The 16,717-nt window shown below is 38.9% G+C and overlaps 1 protein-coding gene across 27 annotated transcripts in view; it reads right to left on the bottom strand.

The window, feature by feature from the left end:
• LOC144591791 (receptor-type tyrosine-protein phosphatase delta-like) overlaps positions 1 to 16,717 on the bottom strand; it is a 1,768,335-nt gene that overhangs the window by 1,240,449 nt on the left and 511,169 nt on the right. For all 27 annotated transcript variants that reach the window (XM_078395814.1, XM_078395847.1, XM_078395838.1 and 24 more), the window contains one exon: positions 14,836 to 14,935. The gene's annotated coding sequence lies outside the window, so the exon portion shown is untranslated. The remainder of the gene's footprint in view (positions 1 to 14,835; positions 14,936 to 16,717) is intronic.

Here is a 16,717-nt window from a genome sequence, read left to right as displayed (position 1 = left end):
TATGATTTTGAGGAATCAGGAGTCAGGCTAGTCATGACTTATTTCAAAGCCATGAATCTACACATGTAGCTCCAGTAATTATGTTGCTATTCCAGTTACATTTATTGTCAGCTGTGAACCCCTAACTCTATTAGGAAAACTGACAGCAGAGAAACTTAGCAGTATTAATGTCATTGAACAGCAAAAGGAGGTTGTCGGAGTATCTTTTGATGTTGGTGTTCATTGCCAGACATTTATGTGTCTGATTGTTGTTGCTATCCAGGACTTGCTAACTGCTTCACCACTTGTAGATCAGGAATATAATGAGATGGACTTTGAGGTAACAGAATCCTATAGATCAGATATGGTTCATGTGCAGGCAGATGAGATTAGTTTATCTCAGCCTCATGTTCAACACAGACATTTTGTACAAAGGAGCATTGTTCCTGTGCTATACTTTTCTACGTTTTATGTGATTTGCATACATCAGCTTCCAGAGGCATTTGAAGGGGAGGGAACTGGGTAACGTGAAATGCTATAGTTGAAAATGACAAGGTCTGTTTCTTGAGGAAAAAGTGAACTTCAACACAGACAAGGTGAGCCAAATGACCCGTTTTCCTGTTGCAACTTCTCAATCCACTGTGAAACGGACCGACAAAATATTTTGTGCAAGTTATTATATATCACTATCGTATTTCCATTTTAATTTACTAATTTGCTTCTTTCCAGGTAACCAATTATTTGGACCACAACCAAACTCTATCCCTCAGCAAAATGTCTTAAAATATAGATTTGTTTGCTCATTCCTGAAATGTTGTTCTTTCACCACTCCCCACTTCCACAGCCAACACGATTACTGGAGTGCGCCGAGATGACAGACAAACAACAACATGAAAAATGACCATTTCTAAACCAACAATAGAACCTACCTATCTGCTAGCACCTTCATGATTCAAAGTCTAGGTTGATGTACACAGAATGTATTTGGAGGATTGGATGCAATTATGCTTTCCCCATTACAGAAAGGATGCAGGGGACTTACTGAGGGTGCAGAGGAGGTATGCCTGAATCAGAGGCAATTTGATACAGGGAGTGGTTGGACAGACTTGGATTGTTTTCTCTGGAACACCAGTGGAGACTTGATTGAATTACATAAAATTATGGAGGCATAAATAGGGTAGACAGAACTTATTTCCCTGGATGAAAATATCAAATACCAGAGGGCATAGCTTTAAGGTAAGAAGGGCAATGTTTAAAGATGTGCAGGGCAAGTATTTTTTTTACAGAGAGTGGTGAGTGCCTAGAATGCGCTGCTGGGGTGGTGGTGAAGGGAGATATGATAGCGACATTTAAGAGACTTTTGGATGAGCACATGGATATGCACGGAATGAATGGACATGGATTATGTTAAGGCAGATAGGGATTGGACTTGGCATGATGTTGGCACAGACAGTGTGGGCAATAGAGCTTGTTTCAATGCTGTACGGTTCTATGTTCTAAATAGGAGAAATGTAAATTCTCTATTTGAGGGGCAGGCAGTGTAGAAGAAGCAAGAACTCTGCAGAAGGACTTGGGCAGGTTAGGAGAGTGGGCAGAGAAATGGCAAATGAAATTCAGTGTAGCAAAGTGCGGAGTCATGTATTTTGGTAATAAGAATAAAAGGCGTAGATTATTTTCTAAATGGAGAGAATCCAGAAATTGGAGGTGCAAAGGGACTTGGGAGTGCGAAAACAAATTCTTGATTTGAACGGGTGTCAAGGGTTATGGGAAGAAGGCAGGAAAATGGAATTAGGAGGCACAGATCAGCCATGATTGAATGGCAGAGTAGACTCGATGGACTGAATGGCCTAATTCTACTCGTATCACCTGTGAACTTGTAAATAAAATTGCATTTTAAACATTTGAAAATGAAAGCAGGGAAACACATTCCAGTACACTCTACCTTCTTCATTCTACTAAATGTAACACACTACTGTTCAAGAGCTATGAATTATTGGCAGTCTGTTCAAAAGCATTGTGCATCACTTCCAAAGAAACTCACCCTCGATCAATGTTTAACAGGCCACTGCCTTTAAAAGGATTCATTGCTACAAATTAGTTTTATGAATGAAGAGTTAGAAATGGGAGAATAAACATTTTTATCACATTATTAATCACCTCTCGATTGAGGAAAGCATCCTTTCGCACCAAAACAAAAACCGTGGATTTACATGGGTTTCAGATACAAGCCAACAAAATCCTGGAAGATTCCAATCTGAACCAAAGAACAAAAATACATAGCTAATGGCAGAGAGAAGAGTATGTGAAGAATTTCTCTACAGCAAATCAAGCACTTCAACAAACCATGGAATCCATGACTATGCATTATTGGACAGCTACCTGTGGAAGAAATTGATGAATGATTAGACGCTGGGGAGTTAAGATGAAGGCTTACATTTATATCCACTGCACTCTCTTCCTAAGAGTCAAGAACTACATCAATTCTAATTTCATGAAGATCAATTATGTTGAATGTGATCAGAAAGAAATTTAATTGACAAACAATCTCAATAATTGTGTTATGATTTCCATAAAAGGGCAAGTGAATCTTAATTATTTTTATTCACTGTTGAAGAGATTAGATTTTTCAAACTGCTAAAACTGCTAGTCACGATTCGAGTCATTATAATGGGAAGGCAAGATTGGTAAATAGAAGCAGAACATGCTTGAAACACACAGCAGATCAAGCAACTGCATAGTTAGAACCTACTCGTGATCCTGGGTGGACACAAATTCTGATGGATGGAATTTCCAATTGAGTCTATGTGGGATGAGTTGGTGATTGACATATTTAACAAGGAGAGAGAAGTGGCTCGGGTTCTTTTTTGATTTTTATAGAGTGCATGTTGATGAATGCATCAGGAATGGCAATAAGGAATGGAAAACACACCTAATCGTACTATAACACTGAAGTAAATGAAATATATCCAAAGACGTACAGGTTTGTAGGTTAATTGGCTTGGTAAATGTAAAAATTGTCTCCAGTGGGTGTAGGATAGTGTTAATGTGCGGGAATTGCTGGTCGGCGCGGACCCGGTGGGCCGAAGGGCCTGTTTCCGCGCTGTATCTCTAAACTAAATAAAAATAAAACATCAGAATGCTTTAATATTTAAAATTAATTCATTATTATTATCTATCATGTTGCACTTCATTTTATTACAGCTTAAGAAATGATCATGTGGAATAATAGGATACGTTCAGGAGGATTTATATTGAAAACATTAAGCTAAACGGCCCTGCTGTGTCGACAACACAATTCTGCTGTGAGGACTCTGCCACACACAATGCCTGAGAAATCATATTAACTGCAATATGCCTTGCATTAATAAACACACACAAAAAAACATGTTTTGTGTTATTGCACCATTTTGAAGAGAGGAGGTCATGGACTAGGTGACCTCTGCAATATTTGGGTGGTTAAATGGTTGGGGAAGGCGGAGACGGAGCTGGGAGAGGTTGGGAATTGGAGAAAAGATTCTGTACAGTGGATGGGTGATAACTGGCATGGGATAAAAGTGTGCAAAGTTTGTGAGAAAGAAGGACATGATTAGGACATGGGTTAATAAATCAAAAATTTGGTACAATGTTTATTTTATTATGACACTGAAAAATGGGAGATAAGTGGATGAGAACCAGAGTGTTGCAGAAGAGAACAAAGTCCTGATGTGCTCATCCATGTTCACTGTTATGAACAACAGGAAGAACTAATGTCATGAATTAAAGCATCACCTGGCAAAATGCATGTCCGGTCACATTACTATCTGTTTACTGAAAATCATTGTTTATTTCAAATGTGCCTAAAACACAAGGAACGGCAGATGATGGAATCTTGAGCAAAACACAAAGTACTTGAGAAACTCAGTGGTTCAGGCAACATCTGTAGAGAGATTGGACAGGCAACGTTTCAGATCTGTACCCTTCTTTAGATTGCTGAAGGATCTTAACCCAAATGTTATCTGTCCATTCCTTCCACAGATACAGCCTGATCTGTTGAGTTCATCCTGTACTTTGTGCTTCACTCAGCCTGAGGGAAGTGCTTGTCATTCTTCCTTGCATGTCATGAATAAAGAGTTGTTTTAGCCATAGTTCTGGACACCAATTTTTGAATGATCTATGAGGATAACAATGACAGTGATTTGAGAATTAGAGAATGACTTTAAAATTAAAAAATAGTTATGTGGTGTGTAAAAAGGATCACCTTTGCAATATTGCCAAGGGTCTGAGAATACTTAGAAACATCCATATGTCAGAGTATGCTGAAACATGTGCTTTCCATTATAAAACAATAGAAGTAATAAAAGAGAAACAACCAAAACCCATTTATTTAATTATTACCAATTTATGAACGACAAACAAGATCAAAACTCATCTATCTCTATTATTTCCACCTACTTAACGACTAAAATAGGTCTCGTATGTTATTGACAACATTAAGACTAAACATTTATTCATTACAAGCTTTCCTTGCCAGGGCTACAATGTCAGTGTAAAGATTGAAAATGTCAATAATCGACAGCCTAGAAATCAATGAGAATTTGAAAATGCCACTGAATGAATACTCCTGCACCTTTCCCAGATACCTACCTTGATAGAATCCTGCATGCATCCATAATGTGGTTCAAGCTGAAAGGTCAATTCAGCAAAAGGTCACTGGCCTGAAACCTTAACTCTGCTCTGTCCTGCCAAGTACATCCAGACATTTCAAACATTCATACTATTTTCCTTTTGTGTCAAATATTAGCTGATGTGAGATTTATTTTTGTCAAAGTAGTTTTAGAGAAATATAAATGTTAAAAGAAGTTTTAAAAATAGATATAGTATAACCTGAAGACCTCCGGTCAGAGTTGTTTGCGGCCAACATGTGGATATGGCTGATGACACTTTGCTGGAAAACGCTAACAGATATGAATTGTTAGTACATTAGAGCTAGAGTCAAAGCATAGAAATGGGCACTTTGGCCCACCACATCTAAACTAAACAGGGTGGCACAGCAGAAGAGATTCTGTATTACAACGCCAGAGGCCCGGGTTCAATCCTGACCATGGAGTTTATATCTTTAAACTAAAACTAACCTAATTTTCCCCTCATTGTGTTCATTTCCTAATACGCTTTAGCTATTTAAGTGGCTGTCCAGATGACTCAAAAACAAAGCAATTGGATTTGCTTCCACCACATCCATAAGTTCATAAGTTTTAGGAGTAGAATTAGGCCAATCGGCCCATCGAGTCCACTCCCCCATTCAATCATGGCTGATCTCTGCCTCCTAATCCCATTTACCTGCCTGCTTCCCATAACTCTTGACACCCACTCCAATCAAGAATTTGTCTATCACTGCCTTAATAATACACACTGACTTGGCCTCCACAGCCCTCTGTGGCAAAGAATTCCACAGATTAACTGCCCTCTGACTAAAAATGTTCCTCCTCACATCCTTTCTAAAAGAGTGCCCTTTAATTCTGAGGCTATGACCTCTGGTCCTAGACTCTCCCACCAGTGGAAACATCCTTTCCACATCCATTCTATCTATGCCTTTCATTATTCTGTAAGTTTCAATAAGGTTCCCCCTCAACTTTCTAAACTCCAGCAAATAAAGGCCCAATGCTGTCAAATGCTAATTTACAGGCAAACCCACTCATTTCTGGAATCATTCTTGTAAACCTCCTCTGGACTCTCTCCAGTGCCCATCCTTCCTCAGATATGGGGCCCAATTGGCCAGCAATCCCAGATATCAATCATCTTCTGTTTAGAAAAAGGCCCAAGTCTATGGCACTCTGGCAATTTACACCTGGTTTCAGGAATCAGAAATCTTTTTTACATTTAATAATATTTTCAATAAGCTGTGTTTATCCAATAATTGGCATGAGCAGCAGGGGCAGAATCCTCATGCTTCAGCGACTCTTGTACATTTCTGATGACTTTGCTTACAAGCTCACACGCTAAACTGGAAATATTGATTAATTAATCTTTGAAGAGATTGTCGGCTCATGCAGAAAATATCTGCGAGCACAACGCTGCGCAAAAAAATGTAAAGCAAACCTCCCTCTTTATCGAGTTTTATTTATTTGGCCTATGCTTGAAAGGTTGAGTCATGTTATTTCATCCCATTTATTGATCTGTTTGGAAAAATCTACTCTGTGATGTGTCACAAGTGAACTGTTCAGCATATGTGAACATTACCATGTGTAGAAAATAAAATGAATAGACTCAAAAAGCCAAGTACCACACCAATAAATAAATGCTGAACTTTACCGATACAATACAATAAAATACAGTACAATAAAATATTAAGAACATTTGGAAAATATGCTCCTTTGCATAATTTGTAGTGTAAAAACATAGGACACATAATTTAACTCTGGAGAATTAGTGCTTTGTGATAGAAAACAAAATAACTCGAGTATAAGATATGCGTACATATCATTGGTTCATGTCACCATGTTGAAGAGGTTATTAGTTTGTAAGCAGCCAACATTCCCAGGTGCCATGCAGAATAAGTACTCGATGTGCAATAATGTGCTGATGCCTGTGGTGATATTCTTAGTGATCCAGACAGTCTTCCCCCTTTACCTGAATTCTGACCATGTATTCAGTCATCTTTAGAAGGATCTAAAGGGATCATTCACTATCCACAGAAAGGTTGTTAATTCATACCCATTATTAGTCATAGAGTTATAGAATCATACAAGATGGTAACAGGCCTTTCGATCCAACCCGTTTGCTGACTAAAATGCAATATCTAAGTGCCACACCAAATATTGTATTCCAAGTATATTGGGTATGTATTGTATCAAACAACCAAGCTCTTACTCAAGGCTTCATTAGCAGTTGCAGTAGATTGAAGAAAGATAGCTGAATTTATATGTAGAAGTTGAAGTGTAGTAATGTTCTGGCTTAAGGACACATGGTGTCATCAAGAGAGAACACTTGTCATCCCACTTACACTGATAACTGCATAAGTCAGAGCAAACCTGACAGATGGCAGAGTATTTATTGTGCACCCCCAAACACTGAGCGACTTCTGCTTGTGCTGTAAAAAGCTGATGAGATACTGTATAGTGGTTGGATTAAGGCAGGTTCCCAGAATGCACATATCATTTGTTTGTGTTCAATGTCCTTTGAGCATGTCACAATGATGTGCAGTTATAATTGTGTTACACTAAAGTTTGTTATATTTTGTGATCAAAATTACACAATGGGCTCACAGACCAGTCGTATGAATACCGATTTCTCTAACTTTGCATAACTCTTGCAGACCCACCCTCTCTGTTCCACCACCACCCTTTCTGTCTATCTTCTACACTCAATACTCAGTTTGATGAAGGCCAATGTGACAAAAGCCTTTGAGCATCTTATCTATCTGTGGTGCCACTTTCAACAAACTATGTATCCATCTGCTCGACAACATTCGTCAGAGCCCTACCATTTACGATGTAGGTCCTGCCCATATTAATCATACCAAAAGGCAACACCTCACATTTCTCAGTATTAAATTCCATCAACCATTCCTCAACCCACCTACCCAAACATTGAAGATCCTGCTGTAATTTTTGACAACCATCTTCACTATCTACCACACCAGCCTCTTTCCTGTCATCTGCAAACTGGCTAATCATGCCATGTACATTTTCATCCAGGTTTTTGATATAGATGACAAACAGCAATTGGCCCAGCACTAAATTCTAAGGCACACCACAAGTCAGTCCTCCAGTTTGAAAAGCAACCTTCCACCATCACCCTCTGCTTCCTTCCATGAAGCCAAGTTTCTATCCATTCAGCTATCTCTCCTTGGATCGCGTGGAATCTAACCTTCCAGAGCAGCCTACCATGCAGAACCTTGTCAAATGCCTTGCTTATATTAAATATTGCTTATATGAACTATTATTGAATTTTATTTATTTAGCCTATGCTTGAAAGGTTGAGTTATGTTATTTCATCCCATTTATTGATCTGTTTATAAAAATCTACTGCGATGTGTAACAAGTGAACTGTTCAGCGTACGTGAACATTACTATCTGTAGAAAATAAAACAAATAGACTCAAGAAGCTAAGTACTACCCCAATGCTGAACATCTACAGCTCTGTCTTCATTAACTTTTTTGGTCACATCTTCAAAATACTCAGACTCGTGATACGCGACCTCACACATACAAAATCATGCTGACTATCCCTTTTCAGTTTTTGTCCATCTCATTGCATGTACATCCTATCCCTCAGAATACTCACTAGTAACGTCCCACCCACAGATGTTATGCTCAACAGTTCCCAGCCTTTTTCCCTGCAGCCACTCTTGAATAGAGGCACAACATTTAGAGTCAGAGTGATACAGTGTGGAAACAGGCCCTTTGGCCCAGCTTGCCCGCACTCGCCAACAATGTCCCAGCTACACTAGTCCCACTTGCCTGCGCTTGGTCCATATCCCTCCAAACCTGTCCTACCCATGTACCTGTAACCGTTTCTTAAATGATGGGATAGTCCCAGCCTCAACTACCTCCTCTGGCAGCTTGTTTCATGCACCCACCACCCTTTGTGTGAAAAAATTACCTCTGATTCCTATTAAATCTTTTTCCCTTCACCTTGAACCCATGTCCTCTGGTCCTCGATTCCCCTACTCTGGCAAGTGACTCTGTGCATCTACCCGATCTGTTCCTCTCATGATTTGGTACACCTCAAAAAGATCACCCCTCATCCTCCTGCACTCCATGGAATAGAGATCCAGCCTGCTCTACCTCTCCCTTTTGCTCACACCCTCTGACCTGGCAACATGCTCGTAAATCTTTTCTGAACCCTTTCAAGCTTGACAATATCTTTCCTATTACATGGTGCCCAGAACTGAACACAACCTTCTAAATGCAGTCTCAATGTCATATACAACTGCAACATGACCTCCCAAGTTCTATACTCAATACTCTGACTGATGAAGGATAAAGCGCCGAAAGCCTTTTTGACCACCTTATCTACCTGTGACTTGGCCTTCAAGGAACCATGTACCTGTACTCCTAGCTCTACAACCATGCACTACAACACTACCCAGATGCCTACCATTTACTGTATAGATCATGCCCTTGTTCGACACCCCAAAATGCAACACCTCACACTTCTGTATTAAATTCCATCATCCATTCCCCGCCCACCTGGCCAATCAATCCAGATCCTGCTGCAATTTTTCACAACCATCTTCACTATTTGACACTCTCCAGTCATCTGGCCTGTAGATCATGACGACTCGTAAATCTCAACCAGGACTCCTGCAATTTCCTCTCTAGCTTCCCGCAGTAAAGTCAATTTGCTTATGTCTGCCAACAAGGCAGAAAATAAAGATTTACAATTGTAAAGATGTCATGTTCCCGAGGTACGAAAATAAGAGTTTGGCTTTTCTGAATGAATGTGCTCCCAGGAACCTCACGCAATTTAACACACAAGATAAGATGCAGCACTGGAAGGGTTATACACATACAAAAAAATATATACTGTGGTAGACATTATTTCTTATCAAATGCTTTCCAGTTCAATTTATTTCAATCACAGAAAACATGAATTTAAAACTGCTTTAATAAAATGTGCCTGTAGAACTTATTTGAAATGGGGTCAAACAAAAATGCAAAATAAAAACAATTGTCACATTGGTATTTCTCAAATAATTTAAAGTTTGATAATACTTTTAGCCAAAATATAATTTATATTCTTGACAAGTTCAGCAGAATTCTGGCAGACGTTCATGCACTTGGGTTGCCATTACAATCTTACTTCCTGAAGTTATTCAAAATGTTTTCAATGCACATGATAAAATGCAGCTGGTGCTGAACTTGTAGCAACTAGCTCCATTTTCCAGAATTAAGAAAGGTTTCCAAAGGAAAAACAACACTGCATCCAACACCTACGTGTTGGAAACTAAAATTCTTTATTTTTCCATTCTACTCTTACTTCATAACTCATCATGACCAGAAGGGACCAAACATAGAATGAAGTTTCTTCTGTTGTGATACAGAGCAACCTGTTCTGTTGTGGCAGAACAACCAATTTATAGCAACTAAATGCCTGGGCCAAGGTAGAGTTGCTGCCTTCCAGCACTTGCAGCGCCAGAGACCCGGGTTCGATCCATACTTCGGGTGCTGTCTGTACGGAGTTTGTGCGTTCTCTCCGTGACTGCATGGGTTTTCTCTGAGATCTTCATTCCTTCAGTACTCCAAAGATGGACAGGTTTGTAGGTTAATTGGCTTAGTATAAATGTAAATTATCTCCAGTGTGTGAAGGATAGTGTTAATGTGTGGGGATCATTGGTCGATGCAGACTCAGTGGGCATTGTATCTCTAAACTAAATTAAAGAATTGTTGCACTCTACTCAAATGGTTGGAATTCAGTTTCTAGAAGGCCCAGAGGCACTACGGTAGAGTTGATACCTAACAACATCAAAGACCCGGGCTTGATCCAGACTACAATGTATGTTTTCCCCTGGTACTCCAGTTTCCCCCCAGACACCTAAAGACAGAGGTTTGTAGGTTAAATGGCTTTGGTAAATTGTAAAAATTGTCGGTTAGTGTACGGCTTGATTGCTGGACAGCACGGACTCTGTGGGCCGAAGGGCCTGTTTCCATGCTGTATCTCGAAAGGCTAAAGTCTAAAGAAAGTCTTCTGCTTCATTATTTGTTAGGTTTGATCTTATGCTTTAATCCCAAAATGTCATATTAATAGCTCACAGCTGAATCAATTAGAATTAATCCAACATTGCCACTCGAGCCTGAGCTTCATGATAAATGGGCAGACTACACAAGACTCAGACTCTGAAGGGTCTCGATCCGAAATGTCACCCATTCCTTCTCTCCCGAGATGCTGCCTGTCCTGCTGAGTTACTCCCACTTTTTGTGTCTATCTTCGATTTAAACCAGCATCTCCAGTTCTTTCCTGCACATAAGACTCAGAATTAGAAATTTGTTTAGAATTTTCTATCCAGACACCTATGTGTTTTTAGTTGTTGAGTTTATCAATTCTTTGGACACAAAAGGAATTGAAGGATCTGAGTATTAGGTGAGGAAATGGGTTTCAGCTGCAGGATCAGCAGTCGTTATTTCATGATGTAGTAGACTTCAGGATCTATTCCTCCCTCCATTTCTCATATTCTAGCTCTTCAAAGTTCTTTGCATTAATTTATCCTCTTGAGTTTTGTTATCTTGACCATGGACTGATTTAACCTTACGATATGTCAGCCACTGTTTAAAACAAAAGATACCACCAAAACGAACATTTTCTACCTTTTGGCTTTGATGTTAATATCAAAGAAACAACAATTCCACCTCAGAAAATGAGCGCCAAGATTTGATGAGACGATCCTAGAATTAGTGGTTTTTACAAGAATATGTTACAGAATATCAAGCCACAGTATTTTAGCTCCCTGCTGATTAATGCCTTTTGAAAAAGCTAACCAAATTTATTCCACACCACTGCTTTTTCAAGTAGTTAACTTCAAATGTTACTTAAATTCCCCTTTTAAAAAAGCTACACATTAGACAAAAGCAAACTTTAATTTACAGTACACACATAGGGAGCTGTTGCAACTTGTGAACATTGGTCATAGAAAAACAACAATTAATAAAGTTAGACAAATTTTGTTCGCAATCATCTACATCATTTCAGTAGCATCTGTTCAAGCTCATTAGTTTAGTAAAACAACTGCCTTGATATAATATCAAATAGTACAGCTTACATAATTATATTTCTTTCTGGAACCTCAGTTTAAAACTCAGCATAGAGTCAGTGTGGAAAAAGGCCCTTCGGCCCAACTTGCTCACCCCCCCAACATGCCCCATCTACACTAATCTCACCTGCCTGCGTTCATTCATATCACTCCAAACTTGTTCTATCCATGGATTTGTCCAAATGTTTCTTAAACATTGTGATAGTACCTGCCTCAGCTACCTCCTCCAGCATCTCATTCTACATACTTGCCACTCTTTATTTAAAAAGTTGTCCATTAGGTTCCTACTAAATCTTTCCCTGCTCACCTGAAACCTATATCATCTGGTTCTTGATTCCCCAACTCTGGGTAAAAGACTGATGCCACTTAAGGAATTATGTACCTGCACTCCTAGATCCAAGTACTCCGCTTTGCGCTACGGCACTCCCCAGAGCCCAGCCATTCTCTGTGTAAATCATTCTCTGGATTAAACTCGAGCAAACATTCCTTAGCCACCTGCCCAACCGATCAAGATCCTGCTGCAATTTTTGACAACCATTTTCACTATCTACAATACCACCTACTTTAGTTAGTTAAATGCCATGTGTGCCGAGATACAGTGAAAAACCTTTTTGGTGCATGCTATCCAGCCAGCAGAAAGACCACATACGATTATTATCAAGCCATCCATGGTGTACAGATACAGGATAAAGGAATAATGTTTAGTGCAAAGTAATGTCTAGGCAAATCCGATTAAATATAGTCTGAGGGTCTGCAATGACATAGATATTAGCTTGGGACTGTTCCCTAGTTGGTGATAGGATTGTTCAGTTGCCTGATAACAGCTGGGATGAAACGGTCCCTGAATCTGGAGGTGAGCGTTTTCACACTTCTGTACCTATTGCCTGATGGGAGAGGGGAGAAGAGGGAGTGTCCAGGATGAGACCCATCCTTGATTGTGCTGATGGCCTTACCGAGACAATGTGAAGTGTGTATGGAGTCAATGGAAGGGAGGCTGGTTGGCATGATGATCGTGCTGTATCCACAATGCTCTTCAATTACTTGCAGTCTTAGATGGAGTCGTTCCCAAATCATTCTGTGATGCATCCTGATAAAATGCTTTCCAAAGTTTTAAGTTGGTGAGTGTTATTGGGGACATGCCAAACTTGCTAAGCCTTCTAATGAAGTAGAGATGGTTGTAGGAGCCATTTTGCATTTATTAGTTATTTTGCACATTATTATATTACTTTGTATCCTGCTGTATTTTTGGACACTATGAGGTTAATACGATGCTTACGTATATGGACTGGGAGGTGACATGGGCGGGGCCAGATCATTTATATAACTTGCCCAACACTGATGTAATGCTTCAGTGTGACAAACCAGAGTCTGTTAAGATAATAAGGTCTTAGTGGCCATACAAGTCAAACCAGCTAAGATAAGATTGTAACATGTAACAGGATACAAAGTAGTGTCAGTGAGAAACTAAGTTTTTACTAGAAACAAACAAGTTAATGTCAAGAGATATGTCAATGTTTTTATTGCAATTTCAAATAAACGACTAAGTAACTGCAACATCGTGAAGATCTCTCTGCTGTTATTATTTGAGCCAAGAACCACCACTCCCATTCCTTCATCAAACGGTAAGCTTTGGGGCTTTGTAAGGAAGCATAAAGCTGGCCGCTACAATGGTGGTGTGCTTTGTTGACCATTACTTTGATATTTGTTGTCAGGACAAGTTACTGGTTCAAGCTATTGTTCAAGCTTCATATTCTTTCATCAATGTTCAACTCTCAAATTCAAGAATTGTAAATATATATATCATAATTACACTATTCTTCAATTCTTCAAGATGCTCTGAGCTTTGAACAATTCATTAAGGAATTCATTAAGGATGAGTTTACTTCAATTAATCTAGACTTTAGAATCCTCTGGGCCTTCCATCTAATATAGATATCATTCATGTGATTATATCAGCGTTTTTTATCCAACAGGTAACTTGGGAGCCATCTGTGAGCAGGAAGAAGGGAACTGGTGTATCGCTTAAAATATTCTGAAATTTTCAGATTATTTAAGGACATTAATCTGCTGGTTTAGTTGGTATACTGAAGAATAATGGACAACATAATTGAACAGGCATAAAGGCAACATTATGGGCAATTCCCCAAAATTCCTAACAGTGGTGAATGGTTCACCTTTCATTCAGCCAACCAATTTGCAGCTGTATGCACCATCAAAATAAATTAATACTGCAGCAAAGGCCAAAGGGGAGAACAAAGATAGACTTTCTTTTAAAGTGAATTAAAGCAAAAACTTTTTTTAATGATTACTACACATCCATCACAATTAGTTCTATTGTTTGGGACCTCATATTGATACTACTGCAAAGAGATTTTGTAGGCTCAACAAATAAAACTGTTATAGTTACTGATACTAAAAGAGTTTCAGAAGTATTTATTCAATATATACATAATTAATTCAAGATATTACTTTTAGTCCATATTTTTCCAAGTTGGTGAGATAATGCATCATGAATAAAATTACAAATTTGTCATCAATTTCACATTGTACCACTCCGATATCTTAAATCACGTACTCTAAAATCTTTCAGAAACTAACAAATATCATTGAAACAAAGGTACATTTCCATTCTACACCTTTTCATTTAATAGATTAGTTCAGTTTGTCAACAGCACTATTGTCCTAAAGAATCACTCTGCCAGCAAGGGTAGTTGAGGAACTTAACAAAACTCTAATTAATATCTGTTCTAGTAAAATTACAATTATAAAGACCACAACTAGTATGTGAACAGAGGAGCAAGAAGCAAGGCAAAGTTGGGCAATATAGTCTGCAAACATCTGCAAGTCAAGTTACATTAATATAACTAGAAATATACCTTTACATTACATCAATAAAAGAAACAGATCAACATTCAAAGCTCATATACAGAACTAGTTGACAGTAATATCACCATGTAACAGAAAACCTTCTTTCAACATTAATTGAGGGAAAATTTGCAAAGCCAAAAACTATTTGTGATGCAAAATCATGCATGGCTTCTGAATGATCCTCAATGGATGTGTCCAAGAAATATTTGGAGTGGAAAAATTAAATTAACTTGAAAAACACAAATATTTTTCAAACTTACCAGACGAGGCTTTTCATTGTTGGTCATGCGGGTGCCAATGTTGTCAAGAAATTAAATCTAGCTTCAGCCCAAATTGGAGGTCAGTTGTATTTCTTTCCTCCTGGAAATAAATAATGAGTTGTGTGAGTACATCCTAAACTACTGAATCCACTATCATGGATCACATGCACATCACCTTTAGAGACATTGTTGTACTTGAAAGAGTAAATGAGATGAACAGCACTAAAAAGATGCAACACCTGTCCCTTTACCTCCCCCCTCAACTCCATCCAAGGACCCAAACAGTCTTTTCAGGTGAGACAAAGATTCACCTGCACCTCCTCCAACCTCATCTATTGCATCCGCTGCTCTAGATGTCAACTCATTTACATCGGCGAAACCAAGCTCAGGCTCGGCGATCGCTTCGCTGAACACCTGCGCTCAGTCCGCATTAATCAAACTGATCTCCCGGTGGCCGAGCATTTCAACTCCCCCTCCCATTCCCAGTCTGACCTTTCTGTCATGGGCCTCCTCCAGTGCCATAGTGAGGCCCACTGGAAATTGGAGGAACAGCACCTCATATTTCGCCTGGGCAGTTTGCAGCCCAGTGGTATAAACACTGACTTCTCCAACTTTAGATAGTTCCTCTGTCCCTCCCGTCCCCTTCTCCTTCCCAGATCTCCCTCTATCTTCCTGTCTCCACCTATATCCTTCCTTTGCCCCGCACCCCTGACATCAGTCTGAAGAAGGGTCTCGACCCGAAACATCACCCATTCCTTCTCTCCCGAGATGCTGCCTGACCTGCTGAGTTACTCCAGCATTTTGTGAATAAAAACCTTCGATTTGTACCAGCATCTGCAGTTATCTTCTTGTAGCACTAAAAAGCACTGGATTACATTTGGCCTGGAAGACTAGTCAAAATTCTTCTTACAAATGAGAATAAAGTTAATGTAACAACTTTCTAAACTATCCTCAAAACACTTTGACAATGAAAATCTGAGAATTTTTCTTTTTCTAAAAATATACCTCTTGGTTTCTGTTGTTTAGTAACAAATGTGCATTGATATTTTCAAGAATATGTTGTTTTGTTCAAGAAGCAAGTATTTTTGTTGCAGTATAATTTTCAATTGGTTGGATAAAGAAATATGCTCATCAGGATTTCCTGTAATGCTTGTATAAAATAACTTTCTTACTATGTTTTAAACTCTACAGTTGGGTCTCCAATAGATAATGCCCCCAGAACACTGGGCAAATGTTTGGTGATGTTGTACCATACTGCAAGATGGGAGACAGATTGAATAAAATATACTCCCAAGATTTAATGTTCCTGAAAGGGATTCTCAGGCAAATCCAAAATATTTCCTCCCCCAGAACCAAACTGTTTACAAAACTTAATCAAATTTCATAAATAATCTCTTGATATGGTATTCAATTTTTAAATGTCAAAGTGTTAGGATTATTTTTGAAAGTAGACACTGCATACAGTACCATTGATGATTTGAAGAATCACAGCAGAATGTCAAATGTGAATTGGTATACGATATTGTCATATTCATATGTGGAAGGTACTCTTACGAGCTGAGTTCATCACGTGGTATAATCTTTGACACTTTGGTGTGCTGGATACTGACACAAGTTTGTTAGTGCAAACCTCTACTTGCCTCCATACACTAAACAGCCTGCAAACATCAAGCTGAGATTGTGTTTGCGATGTTGCTTGTTGAGAGTAAAATAGATCAGTATATGATGTTGTTATATTGTGGAAGGTGCTCTTACAAGTTGAATGCATCATGTGGTATAACTTTTGATACATTGTTGTACAAGATACTGACATTCGTTTGTTCGTGCAAACCTCGACCTCTTTTACATGCCTCCATACACTTAACAGCTTGCATCGACATGC

Source organism: Rhinoraja longicauda, chromosome 3 (assembly GCF_053455715.1).
Source record: "Rhinoraja longicauda isolate Sanriku21f chromosome 3, sRhiLon1.1, whole genome shotgun sequence".
Classification (NCBI taxonomy): domain Eukaryota; kingdom Metazoa; phylum Chordata; class Chondrichthyes; order Rajiformes; family Arhynchobatidae; genus Rhinoraja; species Rhinoraja longicauda.
This window is presented reverse-complemented; position numbering and strand designations above follow the sequence as displayed.